The sequence below is a fragment of the Falco punctatus genome, assembly GCF_963210335.1.
Source record: "Falco punctatus genome assembly, chromosome: 7".
Lineage (NCBI taxonomy): Eukaryota > Metazoa > Chordata > Aves > Falconiformes > Falconidae > Falco > Falco punctatus.
Window position 1 is genome coordinate 63,514,743 of NC_137587.1, and position 17,328 is coordinate 63,532,070.

Below are 17,328 nucleotides of genomic sequence, written 5' to 3' on the forward strand. Positions count from 1 at the left end.
CTTTTAATGCAAGCCATGTCAGAGTCTGGTGTGCCCAGAGTGGTCGGTCTGTCTGTTGGATAATGTTGTGTTGCTCCTGAAGCTTCCTTCCCATGTGCTGTGGTTTAGCGAATGCTCTCTCCTGCTGTAATGGTCATCTGTGCAGGTCCTGATCTCCAGCCAGTCCTCTTCCTCCAGGCAGCCACAGCTGGTACAGCCTTACCAGAGGGGTTGCCGGGCTTATTGCATGTGTAAAAGGAGGGAGGAGTCATCACAAGAACACCTTAAATTTGTGTCAAGAACTTCAATAGCTCTGTTTTATAGGCTGGATTCTTCTTGAATGAAGGCTATGCCAAGCTTTGCCTTCTTTGTGTACCTTAAAATTGATGTGCTCTTTAACACACATGGGTAATTGCTTATTAAGAAAAATCTCAATTAACATGTAGCATCTAGATTTCAGTGGTATTGTTCACCCAGTTTTCCAACTGAGTTGACTTATGATGTGAAGGAGTGAACTGAATTGCTGAAGGCCACGCAGTGAGTGGCTGACCCAGGAGGAATATCCTGCATAAAAATTTAATCTGCTAAACGTCCTTTATAACAAAATCTCATTGTGCCACCATTGACTCAGGTTTTCAGTAGTACAAAGTGTCAGCGGCTCCTACAGGTTAAAGAAGCAGGGTAGGAGCAGAAATGGCCTCTCAGATGCTGTTAGTCAGTCTGACACACCGGAAAGATGCTGTCAGGCACTGGTATCCTCACCAAGCTCTTGTCTTCTCTCAGATGAAATCCATATAATTTTTTTTAAAAGGCTTATTTCTTCATTATTTCTTAATTAAAAGAAATGCTTCTTACAACTCAGAAAATAAAACTAAGGAAGAGCTGGCTGAAACTGGCCTTTGGCTGCTGTGACCATGAAGGGATGCTGCCAGCAGTGGGGCAGTAACAGCTGGCTCATCCATGCCCCTCGCTGTCCCTTTCTTCCCACCTTGCGTGTTCCTTGCTTTTCGGCCTGTGACACATCACAGTGGTAGCCACATCTTCAGCCAGGTCTGGGCCTCTGGAAGCTCCTTCCGGGCCACTGGGTGGATTTTTCAGGAGTCAGTCCTGTTGTATTTTTGCAGCCTTTATACACTGGTGGAGAAGTTGGCCAACAAACCGAAGCCTACCCAATATATCTTGAACTTTCAGCTATAATCCTGCACCTCCCTTTTGGCAGGACTTTTTATAAGACTTTTACATTCCCCCAGCCTTATTCTTCCTGAAACCTCCTTCCCCCCACTAACACCTTATGCTGGCTGGAATCCTGGAGTTTCTCTCTTCCAAATGAAGGGTCTGGCAAGAGAAAGGATTGTCCCCCAGAGCCAACTTGGTGGCGGTTTCAGCCATTAGGAGAGCCCTAAATTAAGAAATTTTGCTTGGCTTTAAGGCCAGGATTTCATAATTTTCTGCTTTTATTAGTTTGTTTGTACTTCCTTAGCCCCTGGATGATAGATTTTAAACCACAGACCTTGCTGCAATCCATCTCTGTTCTTTTACTGTGCTGTTTGGCTCAGTCTGATCCCACTAGACACTCAGCAGAATGTCTAAAAAGCTGCAAAAACTAGGGAAAAAAATGCAGAGAAGAAAAAGAGGGAAGAAAACCTCCTTTTCCCCCTTTCACCTTCCAGAAATTTTGGCTTAGCCATGCATGGCCCAGAAATGAGGACTTTCCAAGACAAACAGGCTGCATTATCACACCAGAGTCCCCTGGCAAGAAATGCATTTTAACAGCCTAAATACATATTTTTAGGTGGATGGGGGACAAATAGTTACAAAGCAAACACTGAGCGTGTTCGCAGGTGCTGTGCTCCATTGTGTTAGCCAACCAGATGTTCTGCGCTGGGATGCTGCCCTGGCCTTTTCTGGGATGAAATGTCACTCTGTGGATGAAATAGAGCAAAACCCTGTATAGTTTCCTAGAACGAACTGAGTGTTTAATTTGTAAGCTATTAATATAGCTGTGTCTTTGTATTGGGCAGGGCACCAGTCAAAATAAACATGTAAAATTTGACCTTTAGAAAATTAACTACTATTGGACCATGAAAAACTGAACTTCTTGCGGCAAGCTGTGGTGCATTTAAGTACTATGGCAGCGCTGTTGAAAACTGTCTTGCCATAGGTCACTGTGGGGCTGGGAGGATCTGGGGGAGCTCTCTGTGCGTGGCATCCAGTTTGAGTGCATGGAGAGTTTGTGCTGCTGTACCTTGACCTGCTGCAGCTGAGTGCTACCATGTGCATCTTGTGGTGTCAGAGAAAGGTGACAAAATGTGGGCCCTTGCACAAGCCAGTTATTAAGGATGTCTGTGAGTATCTTGCTCAGAGTTGTGCTTTCTCTGTTGATCCTGCAGCAGGCTGGATTTGCGAGAAAATATCTCCAAATGTTAGAAGAGTGGTGCTGGGTCTTATAACTAGTGATCCAAGAGGGAAATCTGACAAACACCAGGGTCTGAGCAGGTAAGAGAGTAGGCTTTGCTAATACAGAGATACTTTTTGCTGTAAAGGCAGGTCCTTTCTGCACAGGAGCAATTGAATACTACTATTAACTGCTACTTTGGATCAGTGAATCCACTGTTGCTTCCACACTTGCCTGCATGATGCCCAAGGTGTGTGTCTTTCCCTTTCTGGTTTTGTTCTTACTGGAGAACAGCATGAATGTCATGAATTCGTCATGAAAATAAAGCAGATAATATTCAGCCTTTACCAAAAAGCTCAAAGGAAGAGACTGGGATATTGACTCTCAAGCTGTTTGTTCCCTGTTGAGGCCAGTGGATGCTTTCCTCTATTACGTGGTTCATCCAGCAACATCCTGACTCATGGGTTTTCCCTGAATGAGCAGAAACCTGTTTTCCTTGCAAGGAAACTGCCATGGTCTCAGCTCCCCGCCCCCCCCCCCCCCCCCCGAACTACCTTTTTTCTTCCTGCTTGTTCTTGCCTGGTGTAAAAGAAAATAGGGTCTCTCTTTTGTCACACTTATCACAAGGGCCACAAGACCAGCTTCTTTGTTTTTCCTGTTCTTTTTTGACCTTATTTCACATATGCCTTCTGCTTGAGGTAGCAGTGCTAATTGACAGGGAGCCAGAGGAAGCACACTCATGTCAACTACTGTCTGCTCTAGGATCTCTGAAGAATATTAATCATAGAATAGTTTAGGTTAGAAAAGACCTTGGAGATAATAAAGTCCAACCGTTAATCCAGCACTGCCAAGGCCACCACTAAACCATGTCCCTAAGCACCACATCTACATGTCTTTGACATACCTCCAGGGATGGAAACTCAAACACCTCCCTGTGGGGCTGAACCTCACACAACCAGCCCCAGCCCCTCTGCAGAGCCCCCTGCCCCGCAGCAGGTCAGTACTCCCCCTGCCCGGGGCCATCTGCAGCGTGCTGGGGGTGCGCTCCGTCCCCTCGGCCAGGTCACCAATCAAGATATTAAACAGGACTGGCCCTGATACTGAGCCCTGGGGAACACCACTTGTGGCTGGACAGCCATGCTTAACCTCCAGTGTGGCATATTTAATCCCTAGTTTGGAAAGCTCTGCTGCGCTGCTTTTGTGAAGACAGGCTGTGGGGCTGGAGGGAGCACTTTTGTGCTGGCAGCACCTCTTGGAGGTTTTCTCCGATTCAATGCCACGGGCCAGGCTGATCGTGTACATGAAACCCAGATTTCTCTTCTCTAGCAATGCATGGCATCCTAGGGTAGATGTAAATAAAAATGGCCCCCAAAGTTCCCTTTGTGCTCCCAGGGTGATGTAAACCAGCCTAAAATGAGAAATCAGGCCTGTGTGTGAGAGGGAGGATGCTCGGCTCATTAACGAAGTGCTATGATTGTGCCTATCCCCAAACACTTGAGTGCTGTTGATTCCTTTCCAGTTAATAAACCATTTATATGTGGCCTGCTTTTAGCATGGAGCAAAATACTTCTTTTCACTCAAGCTGTGATATATAATTATATAGCTGACATCAAACATTAGCAGATACCAAGTCAGAGGAATGAATTTGGTTCTGTTCCTGTAATTCCATTTCCATGTTAACAATTTTCCCCCCTCTTTAAATTATATTTTTTATTGAAAGCTTCAAAGGTCAACTTAGACATTCATAGAAGATTTTAACTCTGATTGTTTAGTGTTTTCTCATACAGCACAGCCTTACATTACTCTGTGTCAGCAAATTAAGGAAATGAAAGTTGTGGCCAAGGATTACAATAGTACTGGTGTTAACCTTTTACAACATATGGCATCCTATCAATTTTAGCCACAGGAGAAACTTGCTGTTCACATACAGCAAGTGAGTGTTGAAGTTTTTAATCTAAAAATGAAATCTTGCCTCTAGGAGAGGGATATAAAGACTGTAGATCTTCCTTGCTGCTGTATAAACCTCTGGAGCAGCTGAGATCCATGTGTTTTTCCTTCATTTTTTTCTTCCTTTCTTCCTCACTTAGATGCAGGGGGACATCAATTCTACTTGACTAGAAGGGCAATACTCTAGCATAGACATATGAGAGTGCCCATATATTCACAAGACTGAGAACCTAAGAAGATGGATAGGTAACCTACAGACTTTTTCTTAGTTGCAAAACCTCCACTTTGCAGCAAGGTCTAGCAAAACACATTCAACTAATGCCAGTCGTCTTTGTAGTCCTAAGGAGGTTAATGGAATCGCTCAGCTGTTTAAGTACCTTGCTGAATGAAGGTGATGATTAATCAGGCTGCTAATTATTCAGGGGAACTGAATTTTAACATTAGGCTTGCTTTACGCAGTAGCTGTTACATACTTGTTCAGGGCACGCTTGATTCAGATGGGTGGAGAAAAAACTGATAGGCCAGTTTCACTTCATTGGTATTCAGTAGGGGCTTTTGATTTCCCTGGAAATGTTTTCTTTCCCTTTCTCACATGGGATTTGCGACCTGCTTTTCTCTGTGACACTTAAGTCTTCACCCCAAATCACAGCAGGATATGTCCTGTAGTCTTGGAAAGGCTTCATTTTGGTCTCTAAATTTAGAGGCTTATACATAGATGGTTCTAAAATTTTGTCAGAAATAAATTTCCCTGGGTGGCTGTGTAACAGGGTCAGAGTTTATTGGGTAATGCTCAGTTAGCAGATGTTCCAAAGATTAGGAATTATTTTATCTGGGGCATGAATAATTGAGTTGAAGGCAAACTCAAGTCAATGAACCCACTTACCAGGTTCTGTTACTGTAGGGTATGATCATTCAGTCTTTCATGTTCTACAGAACTGGTGTTAAAAGTGATATTGCCAGCTGAGCAGGTGAGGCACAGACCGAGGAGCCTATTCATGCTGTCGTGCATAGATGCTCGAGCTAGGTAGTCTGTAATTGCTCTTTTGGAGAGAGAGAGGTCCTTCTTCAGACAGGATTTCGTAGCCCTTGATTTCATCTCCTGCTTTGATTTGCCTTTAAAGGAGGTTGTTTATGGCTTGTCTTGCCTGCACAACATCATCTCAGCAGTGGGTGGGAGACTTACATTAGTTGCTGAACAACATCCCTTCCTAGTCCTGAAGACAGGTGTGTTTTAGGGGTAGTATGGGCATGCTCTTTCCTATATGTCACTATGCTCTGCGTCTCTAGTGCCTGCAGGAAATACAGGATAGGCTGACCTGAGTGTCTTCACAGGCTGGTTTTAATCTGACAGTACATTCAGACCTCATCTAGCCCATCTACCCACCTTCCTCTCCCATTTCAAGCATTCTAATTCTTCTAATATGAATTGCCTGTTGGCCAGCCCCATAATTTGCCAACAGGGAGGAAATGAGCCTTGAGTACTGTGCACCGCTTTTAAATGTAAAAGGGGATGCCCCATTGAAGACAGCCCTGTGTGTTTGAGATGCTGGGAAAAGTACAAGCCATGCTTTCGATCTCCCTGTCTGCAGCAGTGTCCAGGATCAATAAACTATAGAGTGAAACAGTACAGAGGTGCTTAGAATTGAATGTGTGACCTAGAGTACTGATCCTGACATCTTAATCCTTGGGAATCATTTACATGCCCAGTTTAAGCATTTGTATCATTAAAACAGTATTGCAAAGACAAGTCACACTGTTACAGCATGTCTAGGGTTATGAGATTGGCCCTTTTCTTTCTTTCAAAGGGCATTTGCTGGGAGGACGGAGTGGTGGGAAGCAGAGGTCAGCTTGGTAGGCTGTGGCGAAATGGAAACGATCCCATGCAAGCAGAAGGCTGGAACTGGGAGATGAGTCATGTAACTGGGAGGTGAATTATGCTCTAAACCCCCCACAAAACTACCCCTTTTCTACATTTGTTCATCTGCTGGACTCTGTGAGCTAAAGAGTTTGCGGTCCCCAGCTACTTTCCATAGACCCCCTCATGGGGTTGCTCTTGTGATTTTAAGTCATTTTAATAAAGATGATCCAGTTTGCTTAAACTCTTATGAGCTCATTTTGACAGGAAAGACTCAGCTAACAAAGGGGCTAATAATATCCTACAGAAGGAGAGTTGGAATGCACTGAGGATCATAAACTTGTCATCTCACGTAACTGTAGCCAAAAGAAGATGGAGATTTGTCAGAAGGAGATTGAGTTAGCCTTGAAAAACAGGTCTACTTAGTTCTAGATTTAGAAATTATAAAATCTGTAAATAGAAGGTTTCTGGGTTTTTTGGTAGAGAAATGCTGAAAGAAATGGGATCTTTAATGTATTTTAGCTATCTTGTAATCTCTTCAGATATGCATAGAATGACCTAATCCCAGAATTTCACATGTAAGAAATATTAATATTTCACATTAACCATTTTCTAAACTGTTGTGTTCAACAGAAAATGGACAAAATTTCTTCTGGGCTGATAAACTGGCAGTCATTGATTTAGGAGTCTAGTAACTAACACTGGACTTACAGATTTAAAATAACACTGGAAAATGAGCAGACAGGGAACTGTGCATAGAATCCTGATGTTAGAGAATGCTTCAGGGGTGGATTCATGGGACTGATTCAGAAATGGATCCCTGATGCCCACAGATTCAACCCACAGATAGCATTAGTGGTGTCAGGGGTTGCATGAGATAACATCTGTCTCACACACAGAAGCCAGCGTGCTTGGTGGAAGTTAAAGACGACCTACAGCTGCCAGGATCGGGGGGATGGAAATTGTGTCTCATGCTAGACCTTTGGGATGTTATCCTTTTCTCTTAAATATAATATGAAGATCTGGTCTGTCAAAATGTAGAGTTACTTCTTTTTACTGTTCCTTTTCTTTCCTTTTTTTTTTTTTTTTTTTTTTAACTGGGCGAAATAAGTCTTGATTGCATCAGAATATAGCAACTTTATGCTAGGCAGGACTGGCAGAAGTGAAGCTGACAGGAGGCAACTGGACTACAAATTAAAAATGAAGCAGACCAGCCTTTTCTCATTCCACCAGCTCAGAAAAATATTGAAAGTAAACCGCTGGCAAGTAGACAGTGAAAAGCAAATTAGATTTGGGACCAGATGGTGTAGATCAGTATAATACAAGTTGATGTCAATAAAGCGGTGTGATTAACGCTGCCAAGAATATCACTCATGATCTTTTTCAATTTCAGGTGTTATTTGTAGCACAGGTGAAGCAGTTACACACAGATGCGTGCACAGATCATTTTGAAAAGTAGGATTTAATTGAGGCTCTGTTCCAAGAGAAAGGGCTAGGTTTGTATCCAGATTTATCTGGAAATGTGCAGGCACTGGACATTGTCCTGGAGGGAGGAATCTGGGGCTGAAGAAGGAAAAGAGTGGCATGTCTATGGCTGACCATGAAGCTCAGGGCAGGACTTGGTCCCATGTGCTGAAGGTTTCCTTGCTGGGAAGGGACCTGAAAGGGCTTTGGCTTGCTGCTGAGTGCATGTGACAGCCTCCCTTGACTGCTTTTAGCTTGCACGTCTGCATCCCTCAGCGCTTTGGAAGAGCTCTGAAGGATTTCACGTTGCTTGCCGCTTGGTCTGTATGACTCCTCACAGGCTGCCAGCAGCCTCCCTTTCAAGGGCAAAATATTTACCCGTAATGCAATTCTCTCTCAGCTTCAGTCAGAATGTGCATGATTACTTATGTAAATACTGTTGCAGAAACAAGGCATGCTTATTCTTTGTTCCTGCCATGGTCTGAAGCAAAAAGAATTAGGGACTCACAGGATAAATTTTTTTTGGTTAACAAAGACAACGTCGCAATGTATATCACAATGGTTTAACTAAATCCTTGGGCTTTTCCAGATATGTCCCTCGCTGATTAGTTCAGTGTGTGCTTTGCAGTCGTGGTCCAAATTAATAGAAGATTCAACTTCAGGAGTATCTTTATGGTGCATTTTATGAATTAAGCTATTAGAGTTAATTGTTGATAAGAAGAATCATTACCAGTTCTGTATGCCAGTTAGAACATGAGTGTTTAGTTGTATTAAATAGAAGTAATAATAAATTATAGCTGACGTTAAAACTATCCCATCTTGTGTATGCTGTTAAAAATACTTAGACTGACATTTCATATTAAAAAACCCACAACTTTTAAAGAATGGATAGAACATGTTATCCTTTAGGTATCAGTTGTTTGTTTTTTTTAAATAATGTCTGATAATTGGGTAATGTGTATTAAGATGATGGGTGTGATTTCAGTATGCTTTATATCATTCCAATAATTACATATTTTATTATTGCCTAGAAAATACGAGTGTATTGAAGTGGCGTGTTACCTCACCGATACTGGCTTACTCGTGTTAAAAAAAAACCCAGAAAATCTACTCATCTTCATTGTTGGTGGGTATTGCCTGACCATAATATATCCTTGAGACTCTTGATTTTCAGAATGCTCTGTGAATTAATTGTGAAGAATACTTCATTTAGTCAATAGTCTCAATGTAGTAGTTCAGCTTCTGATGGCAAACTGAAATTCTATATGAATATCTGATAGAAAAATGAGATTTCTGTAAAATAAAAGACTCACTAGTGGATTAGCTACAAATCTGCAAAACAGAGTTATAAAAGATGAGTTTGATGATAGAATGAAGAAAATTTTAAAAAATGAGTCACATCGTTTTGGGGCATGTAGCTGTTTTCCAGGAAAAATCTGTTGCCAAGCATCAGGGCATCCTTGGCAAACGGAAATGTGCAATCAACATCCTTTCACAGAGCTGAACTTTTGGTCTTTTTCTTTTTTTGTAAGGAACTTGATAAGAGACTTCACCTTAGTTCAGTAGATAAATATTGGTCAAAACTGGTTTTTTTTGTCACCTTCTCCCTTAGGCAGACATGAAATAGGCCAGCTCTGAAAGTATTTAGATACTTCATTCTATTATTTGCCGTGGGAGTTTAGATGTTTGAATAAAAAAATCTGATCCTTATAAGTGAATATTTCATTCTCTGACTACCTTTTGAAATATATCTTTGATGACTTAGTATGGAAGTTTTTCATTCTCTGGATGTGCTTTTTTCAGTGTTTCTTGTGCTCATTAATCACATTAGCATTTCCCAGTCTTTGTAGCACGCCAGGAGTTAATATATTCACTCCCTTTTGTGTGTGTGTTTATAAGCATGTGTCTCCCCCTCGGTTTGTATTGAATCTGAAGCCTGAAGTGACGATCAATGCCTCAGATTATTTCCTTGCTGTCAGCTATTGACTTTCTCTCAGTCTGATATCAGAGCTCCTTTCCCAGGGTGATGCTAGTAGCAGGGCAGAAATAAGAGGGGGAGAGCAGGCAGGGAGGTGAGGGGGAGCTGAAGATAAACTGCGAGACTTCTATCAAGCTTTTCTTAAAGCATCTTTAATTGTATGTACACAAGAGGGGAAAAAATTTGCCAGAACCTGCACTTCAGGGTGGAAAATCAGAGAGGCCGGGATAGCTTTTTTTTCCCCCGTGAGGTTTATTTATTTATACGATGACTGTTGTCCTGCTCGACCTGTTTTGAAGCCCCAAAGTATTTCATTAGCTAAACCACTACGTGGGTTGGGCAGTGTGGCTTCCCGTCGTCACAACAGAAGTAAGACCAGTATGTGTGAACTCAAACTCCAGGTTCTGGAGGAAGGCTTTTCATCTGTCCATCTATTCAAGCGTGAGTTCCCGAGTCTTTGTTCTCTGCTATATGTATAATCACCTACACCATGGTACAGTAGCCACAGATGAATTCCTAATTAGAATAGTAGCATTTTACCTTTCCTGCTGAAGATGATGCCGAAGCGTCAAAATAGAGGACAAGATAGATATTTTCAAGGGAAAGTGAATTTGTCATTAGAATATTAATAGCTTAACTTTCTGCTGTAATAAAAGTCTCTCTTCCACAGGTCCCAGGTTTTTTTTATAGGGAAGTAAGCATCTTTATCTGGAATTCTTTAACCTTTTAATGAAAAGATTATAAACTTTTAAGTGATAGTATATATGTGGAGGAGAACAGGGAGAAAAAATGGTGGAGTAATGGTGAAAGAGAAGCTAGATGTGGATGACTATTGGAAGGACTATCAGCTGATTTTAGGAGAAGGTTCTGTGTCAGTCAGCGTCTCTCCAACTTGGCTTCTTTTCTGAGCTCCACTGCAGAGGACTGGGAGACTACTTCAAGCCAAGAGAAAATTTCCACTGACCTCAGTGGACTGGAGTCCTTGGCATTGCTCCAGGGCTGGAAGACATAGAGGGAGAGTGCATGTGGCAGCCCTGACTCAAAGCCCGGACACCGGTGGGGGAAGCTGGACAGACAGGTGGGATGTCTTGTGGCTCTGAGTCATGGCATCGAGTGTGAACTGGAAGCCACTCCTCTGCTGAGTGCCCTGGTGCAATGAGTGTGGAGGCCGGGAAGGAAAGGCTGGAGGAGGAAAGGATGAGGATGTCTGTGAGCAGAGAAATGCCTTGGGTTTGGATCTGGTTTGGATTTGATTTAGATACTGGGCTGCTCTGATCTGTCAAAGTTGAGGCTGTAATTGGGTGGTTCAAGGTGCTGAGGGAATTTAAAATAAATGTGTTGATTAAAGACACAGTATGGTTTAAGCAGCTGGCCACAAAGTTGACACAATCTCTATATTGTGCAAAAGAGATCCCATACTGTCATAGATCTTTCTGGGATGGGATCCAATCCTCCCCTCCTTTCCCCATGCTTATTTTATTGGTCAGTTCAACCCTACATTTTCATCAATATAGTCCATCACCAACATACGTACATACCTATGTGTAAATACAAATATATAAACGAACTTCAGCTAGGTTGGAAAGATAAACAACTACCTTTAACAGAATTTCCCTGCATCAGATTCTGTCTGAAAGCAGACAGCAGGGTTGCTTGTTTAGCCCAATTTAGCTTTCATTTAACCAGACCAGAGAGTCTATATTGCAAATGACATGGGGCCACCACAGTAGCAAAGTCACTGTTTACTTAATCAAACATGATTAATGCATTTGCTTTACGTTAGTATCTGCTTTTCTCCATTGTGTGAGTAGTCAAGGGATTCCCTTTGTCTGCTAGCAAGGAAGAACATGGTTTTTATCCTACCCTGCTTATTGTGCAGTCATGTCAGCAGTAAAAATGTCTTTAAACATGCCTTCTTTTATCAGTGGATAGATCAATACAGCAACTTTCTGAGAGCATAATTCAGTTACATGTGTTGTGGGAGACTAATGCGAGCTCTCTTGGTGAGGATGCTTTTCAGATAGTCAGGGAAAGACAGCATGGACTTTATTTCTGAACAGGGTAAGATTAAAGGGATTTCAAGGGTGCTTTGAAAATATCTTATAAGGGAGGATGGTTCAGGCTTACGGTGGAACCTGTGCTACAGAATGGAAATACAGTATTGCTACAGATAAGATTTACATTTTCTTCCAGTGCTGGAATCAACAGAATGGAGATTCTGCTGAACTGGACCTACACCTAACAGTGTAGGTGTAGATGACAGTGGCGGACGGTGAAGAGAGTAGCTAGATGGATGTATTAATTTCAAGTGAAAGCCACCACTGAAATGGGAAGTTTTCACCAAAGAAGTAACTGCAAGGGTTAAACCCTGCCCTGAGATAAGCTGGAAGATTTTAAGGGGCTTTGAGAAGTGTTGGTCAGACATATCCTTGGTGAAACTTTGTACTTGGTAAGTGAAGCATACCGAAGCCAGATGAAGGAGGCACTGAGGTGCACCATGATCTTTGCTGCTGCTCTTTCTTGGGTAGGACATGCTGTTGAAAGAAATACAGCAGCACTATTTGATGGCTTTTCCTGGCAGGACTATGAGGAGCTGACCTGAGTTAGTAAACAGGCTACCGCAGCAAGTAACCAAGGTTACAATTTGGCTGGAACATCACTACAAAGGGCTTGAAAAATATACCTCAAGCATGGCGTAAGAGGATTTTGAACCATCACCCATCATAGTTTTCAGGGATTACTTTTCTGGATTTTCTTTTCCCATTTGTAAATACCAAGGAGGTTTTCCTAATCCCTTGCAAATGCATGAGTCCGCTTTGACTCTAAAAAATGTTGGGCTGGTACCTTCCCTAGACTCAGTCATTCACAGTCCCTCTATCACCAGTCAGGATGAATGTAATTACTTATGACTACTTTTTTATAGCATGCTTACAAAATCTCATCTTGAATCAGAACAGACATCCATAAAAGCTACTGAAATCCAGAATATTCATTACATAATTGACTAAAACATTTCTTCCTTCTTGCTGATGACTTTGCTGTCCTTCGCACATTGTCAGGTTGGTTGTACCTCACTACCCCTCTGCAGAAACGTTTTCATTTCCAGACTGATTCCTGTAATTGTCATAGTCATTAACATGTAAATACATCTCATAAAGTACATAAATGAACTCATAATTATAGCTTTTCCAGCCATTAACACGTGTGATAGTTAAGTCTGATTATGAACTTTGCCTGTCCATATTCATTGGCAACACGTTCCTGCGAGTCTCTGTATTTCTTTGCCTACTCTGAGCTGGACTGACTTGGGAGTCCATAAAGCTAAAATCTAATTAATTGAATAGCAGTGCTAATCCTTGCATTGGGCTTAAATGTGCAAGAAAGCATTTCTTTTTCTGGTTTTCAAATGTTTTTAACCTGCTTATTGAAAATGTCATCCTAGAAATACGAGTCCCTGACTTTGAGAGATGCCCTGGAATTTAACAGCCCATTATTTTTCTATGGGCAATTTATTGCAGTCAGAAGTGATACAGTTCATGGAAACCGGGTGGATGGATGGCTGAATCATTCCATCACCTGTCATGACTCATTCCCATCATTTCCGTCTCTTCATGAAGGGTGCATAAACATGTCTGCAGACTTAATCATGGCCGAGAGCATCTCATTAAAATATTACCTTGGTTAGGGTCAGAAAAATGGTTATGTAGCCCCATGGCTAGATTGTAGAAGAGGGGATTAAGATCTTGACTGCTTCATTCAGAGGAGGACATCCAAACCAAAAACGTGCTGTGAGGGACTTTAGCCTGGGCTCTTTTTCTTGAGTTTCTCACCTCTGCAAGCAATCCCCCAGATATGATTCCTTCAGGTACTTGATAGAGTAGCTTGATTTGCCCCTTGCGTGGTAAGTTAGCATCCATATTCTGTCCTCCTGCCCCAGCAGACTCTCATACAACAAACTGTGCAAGCCTGTTTGTGGCTTGGCTTAATCTTCCTTGAAAGTGTGCTCAGAGGGTTTACCCAGCCTGTTCCTCCTGGCAAGCAATCTGAACTGACCCGCTGTGAGCTGACCTGACCAAATGCCACATGGTCACAGTTAACTTGACCAGAATTTATTAGCTTGCAGAGGACACTGCATAATCCAGTTACACAACTTCTCTTTTGGAGCTGGCTTGTATCTGGCCAGGTTGAAAGATGGGCAAATGTCTCTGAAAAAAGGCTGTATCCTTCATGTATGTGTATCTTTCACAAAGAGCTCTGTTGGTGGTGGTGGTGGTGGGGTTGTGTGTTTTGGTTTTTTTTTTCCTCTTTTGTTTGGTTGGTTTTGGCGGTAGTAAGGCCCTACTGAGGAGTTAATCGAGTACTTGAAAGGGTGTGTGTGTGTGCGTGTGTAGAGGTTATTTCTCTGGTGCAGCTAAAAGTAGAAAGACGGCTGGATTGCTTGCAGGTGGGGAGTCTTCATTACTGACTACTGCTGAGTAAATCCCAGATTGGTGGAAGTGAAAGGAAGATAGTATGGGCCAGGTACTCCACCCCCATCTCCAAGGGATGAGTGAAGAGAGGAAAAAAAGAAAATTACTAGATAGTTGCATTAAAAGCTGTTTAACACATGCTTAAATCACTGCAGATAAGGTGGTTGTTATTATTATAACAATAAAATCTTATTGTTTGCTTGCTGCAATGCCTAAGAAACCTAATCGCAGGTTAAGATTGCAGTAGGGTAGGGATACTTCAAACAAACCAGGGAAAATAGGGTGTATGCCCAAAGGAATTTATAATCTGGATGTCACCTACCCTTGATAGCAAGGTATCTCCAGGCTGAGCACAGCAGTGATAAGCTCATGCACTTGTTGGCTCTGTGGAAGAAACACAGTGCCAGTGGGGAGATGAAGGAAGGGGTTCTGCAGCTCCGTGGGTAACACAGCTGTGGCTCCAAGTGGGGCTGGGCTTGAGACACAGACCAGGTGCTCCCCGGTAGACAGAGGCTCTGGGACTGCACCCCGGAGGGCAATAAAGCATAAGCAGGCTGGAATTTGCCATCCCTTGGCCTCTGGTGGAGCTCACAAAACACGGGTGATCTCTGTCCAATGTCTTCCCCAGGTCTGTGCCTCGCAGACATCACCTCAGCAATTGTTGTTGGCTCTTCTTGAGCTGATTCTTCATCCCTGGCTGCACGGTGATGTGATGTAATCATGCGAGTGTGGTCCCTTTATTGCACTAAGCATAATGCCCTATTATTCTAAAGACAAGGGTAGAGGGAAACAGCTGTTTTACTGATTAAGTAAATAAAAGCATGACTCTCCAGTCCTCCCTCCTCCAGCACACAGTAATCTGCCCAGACTCTGCGCAGTGTCACCATCCACTCAGCTCTTTGCCCCCGAGTGCCGTGAAGCGGGCAGCGCGTGGATCTGGAAGGCTGCCCTTGCTGTGCTTGCTCCGGTCCAAGTGGTTTTGTGAGTCAGGCGCTTTGCTTTCGCAAAGAAACCCGTACTCTGTCCTGCCTTTCCATTTGCTCATGCCCCTCTCCTGCCAAAGTAACCATCCCCGGGACGGCGTGCAGGGGGGCGGAGAGGACAGAAGCAGCGTTGCCAATCTCTCATTAATTTTTAGATGTAGAATGATGGGAGAGATGCATGTGAGAGTCTAATAATAATGAGCTGAGGTCCCAGAGATGGTGAGCAAGGTAAGCTTCTTTAACTAACAACTTAATCATAATAAATTTGAGTCTAAGACCACTAGGCAAGTAAATCAATCAACCCTGGCAGGCAGGCTCATTAAAACTAGTAAAGTACAGACCAAAAAGGTCATCTTATTAAAAGGGATTAGTGTTTTCCAGTTAAATCCTTTGCTACCCGTAGGTACCAGGAGAGAATCTGGATTCTGAGCATTGTTGTTGCAATGGTAAAGAGCTGACCTTGCACAGCAATAAATGCCTTTGGTCCCCATGGCTGGGCTCTTGGCTGGCTGGTGCCAATGGGCAAGGCTGTATAAACGCTAGTGGACCTTTGCCAGTCTGGTCCAGCCGTGGGTTGCCAACTGTCCCGTGGAGCACACTGAAACATGATCAGGGTTGAGTTCTTTTGCAAAATACAAGTGAGCTCGCTCTCCAAGCTTTTCTCCAGTCCTGCGTGTTACAAACTGAGACATCACCTCAGTAATTGTTGTTGGCTCTTCTTGCAATGACTCTTCCCTGGCTGTGTGGTATGTCTCTTCTCCTGTCAGGTCTTAATATATTGTGGCCCTCAAGCAGCATTTTCTACCTTTGCTTTTCTTTACTGGCTTCAGGATGCAGCACTTTGAATTTTCTAGTGCTTTGAGAGGCAAATTTTCACAAACTCTATTATAGTCTTGCTTTTAGGATAGTATATTTACCTTGGAAGAAACATTAAACCGAGAACAGCTATCAAAACAGCTGGCATCCTTCTTCCTGCTTTTTTCTTCTATTGGATACAGTGTTGGTGGTGGGAGATATTTTTTTTTCCCCCTTTCAAACTTCTCTCTATCCACACTTGCATTCCAGTGGTGACCCTCTGTCTGTGCAACACCACTCCCTGCTATGGTGGAAATGCGATATGAAGATTGCTGCGTTGTTCAGAGAATCACTGTAGCTGGAGAGGTGGTGCTTGCAGGGGATGCTGCTCTTTCCTGTTCCACATTGCATTTCTGATGGTAACTGATTTTATGGAGGAAAAAAGAAGTGTATCAATGCCTGTCATTGGCTGAACAAAATACCTAGAGTTGGGATGATCTTTTCCACTAAGAGGAGACTGCGATGAGGAAGGTGGGGAGGGTCAGGTTATGCAGACCACCCACCATGTTGCAGACCAGAGCTCTGCACCTCTAACCTTGTTCCTGATGAGCCTGCTTTCTCCCAGAGAGGAGTCATTTTGGTGGCCACTACCTTGACCGTTCTGGAGCTCCAGCAGCTTGGTCAGCCAGCGAGGCAAAGGGGCACATTGGCTGTGCAGTCCTGCAGCCAGACTGAGACTGAATATAATGGGTACCACTCATGGCACACTTCCCTCGGTTCCTGCTGCAATCAGGCAGCATTTCAATGGCACAGCAGTTTGCAAATAAGTTTATGGCATACGATGGAAGTTCCCCTTCACTATTTTTGATCATTTTTGAAGGTCTTTTCCTTTTAAGCCCTGGGAGGCCTCAGGGGCATGTAGGAAATTAATTAGGGAGTCTTGCAGCAGTTCAGGAGTTCATTCAGAACAAGCAATTATGTGTTGGAAAATATGGTGGGAGAGGGTAAGTATGAAAAAAAGATTGAGCATCTCTTTTATCCCACTAGGCTTCCCTTTTGCATAGGAAGTACTGAAAGTCTTTCCTGCTCTGCTTGACCCATCAGCAGAACACATCACAGAGAGCCACCGTGCTGCCTCGGGGAGGGAAGAAAAAAGAAGGAAAAAGAGAATATTTATTTTCTTCTATGTCTCCAGCCAGTCAGAACTGTGGTGCTTGAGGATGCTTGTGCTACCTCTCCATTACTGCAAAAGACTGCTGAGTGAGCAGTAGGTATGGGTTTTGAGCCTGTCCTTGGCAGGGAAGTGCTGGTGAATGGCCACAGGTAGGTGACTGCCAGGTTGTGCTCCCTCCTCAGCTCCAAGAACTTGCTGGGAAACCTTTGGATATTGTCGTCTTCTTTTTCTGCATCAATTTTATGATTTGGAGCATAATATGTAAATATGTGCATATCAGCCAAGATGC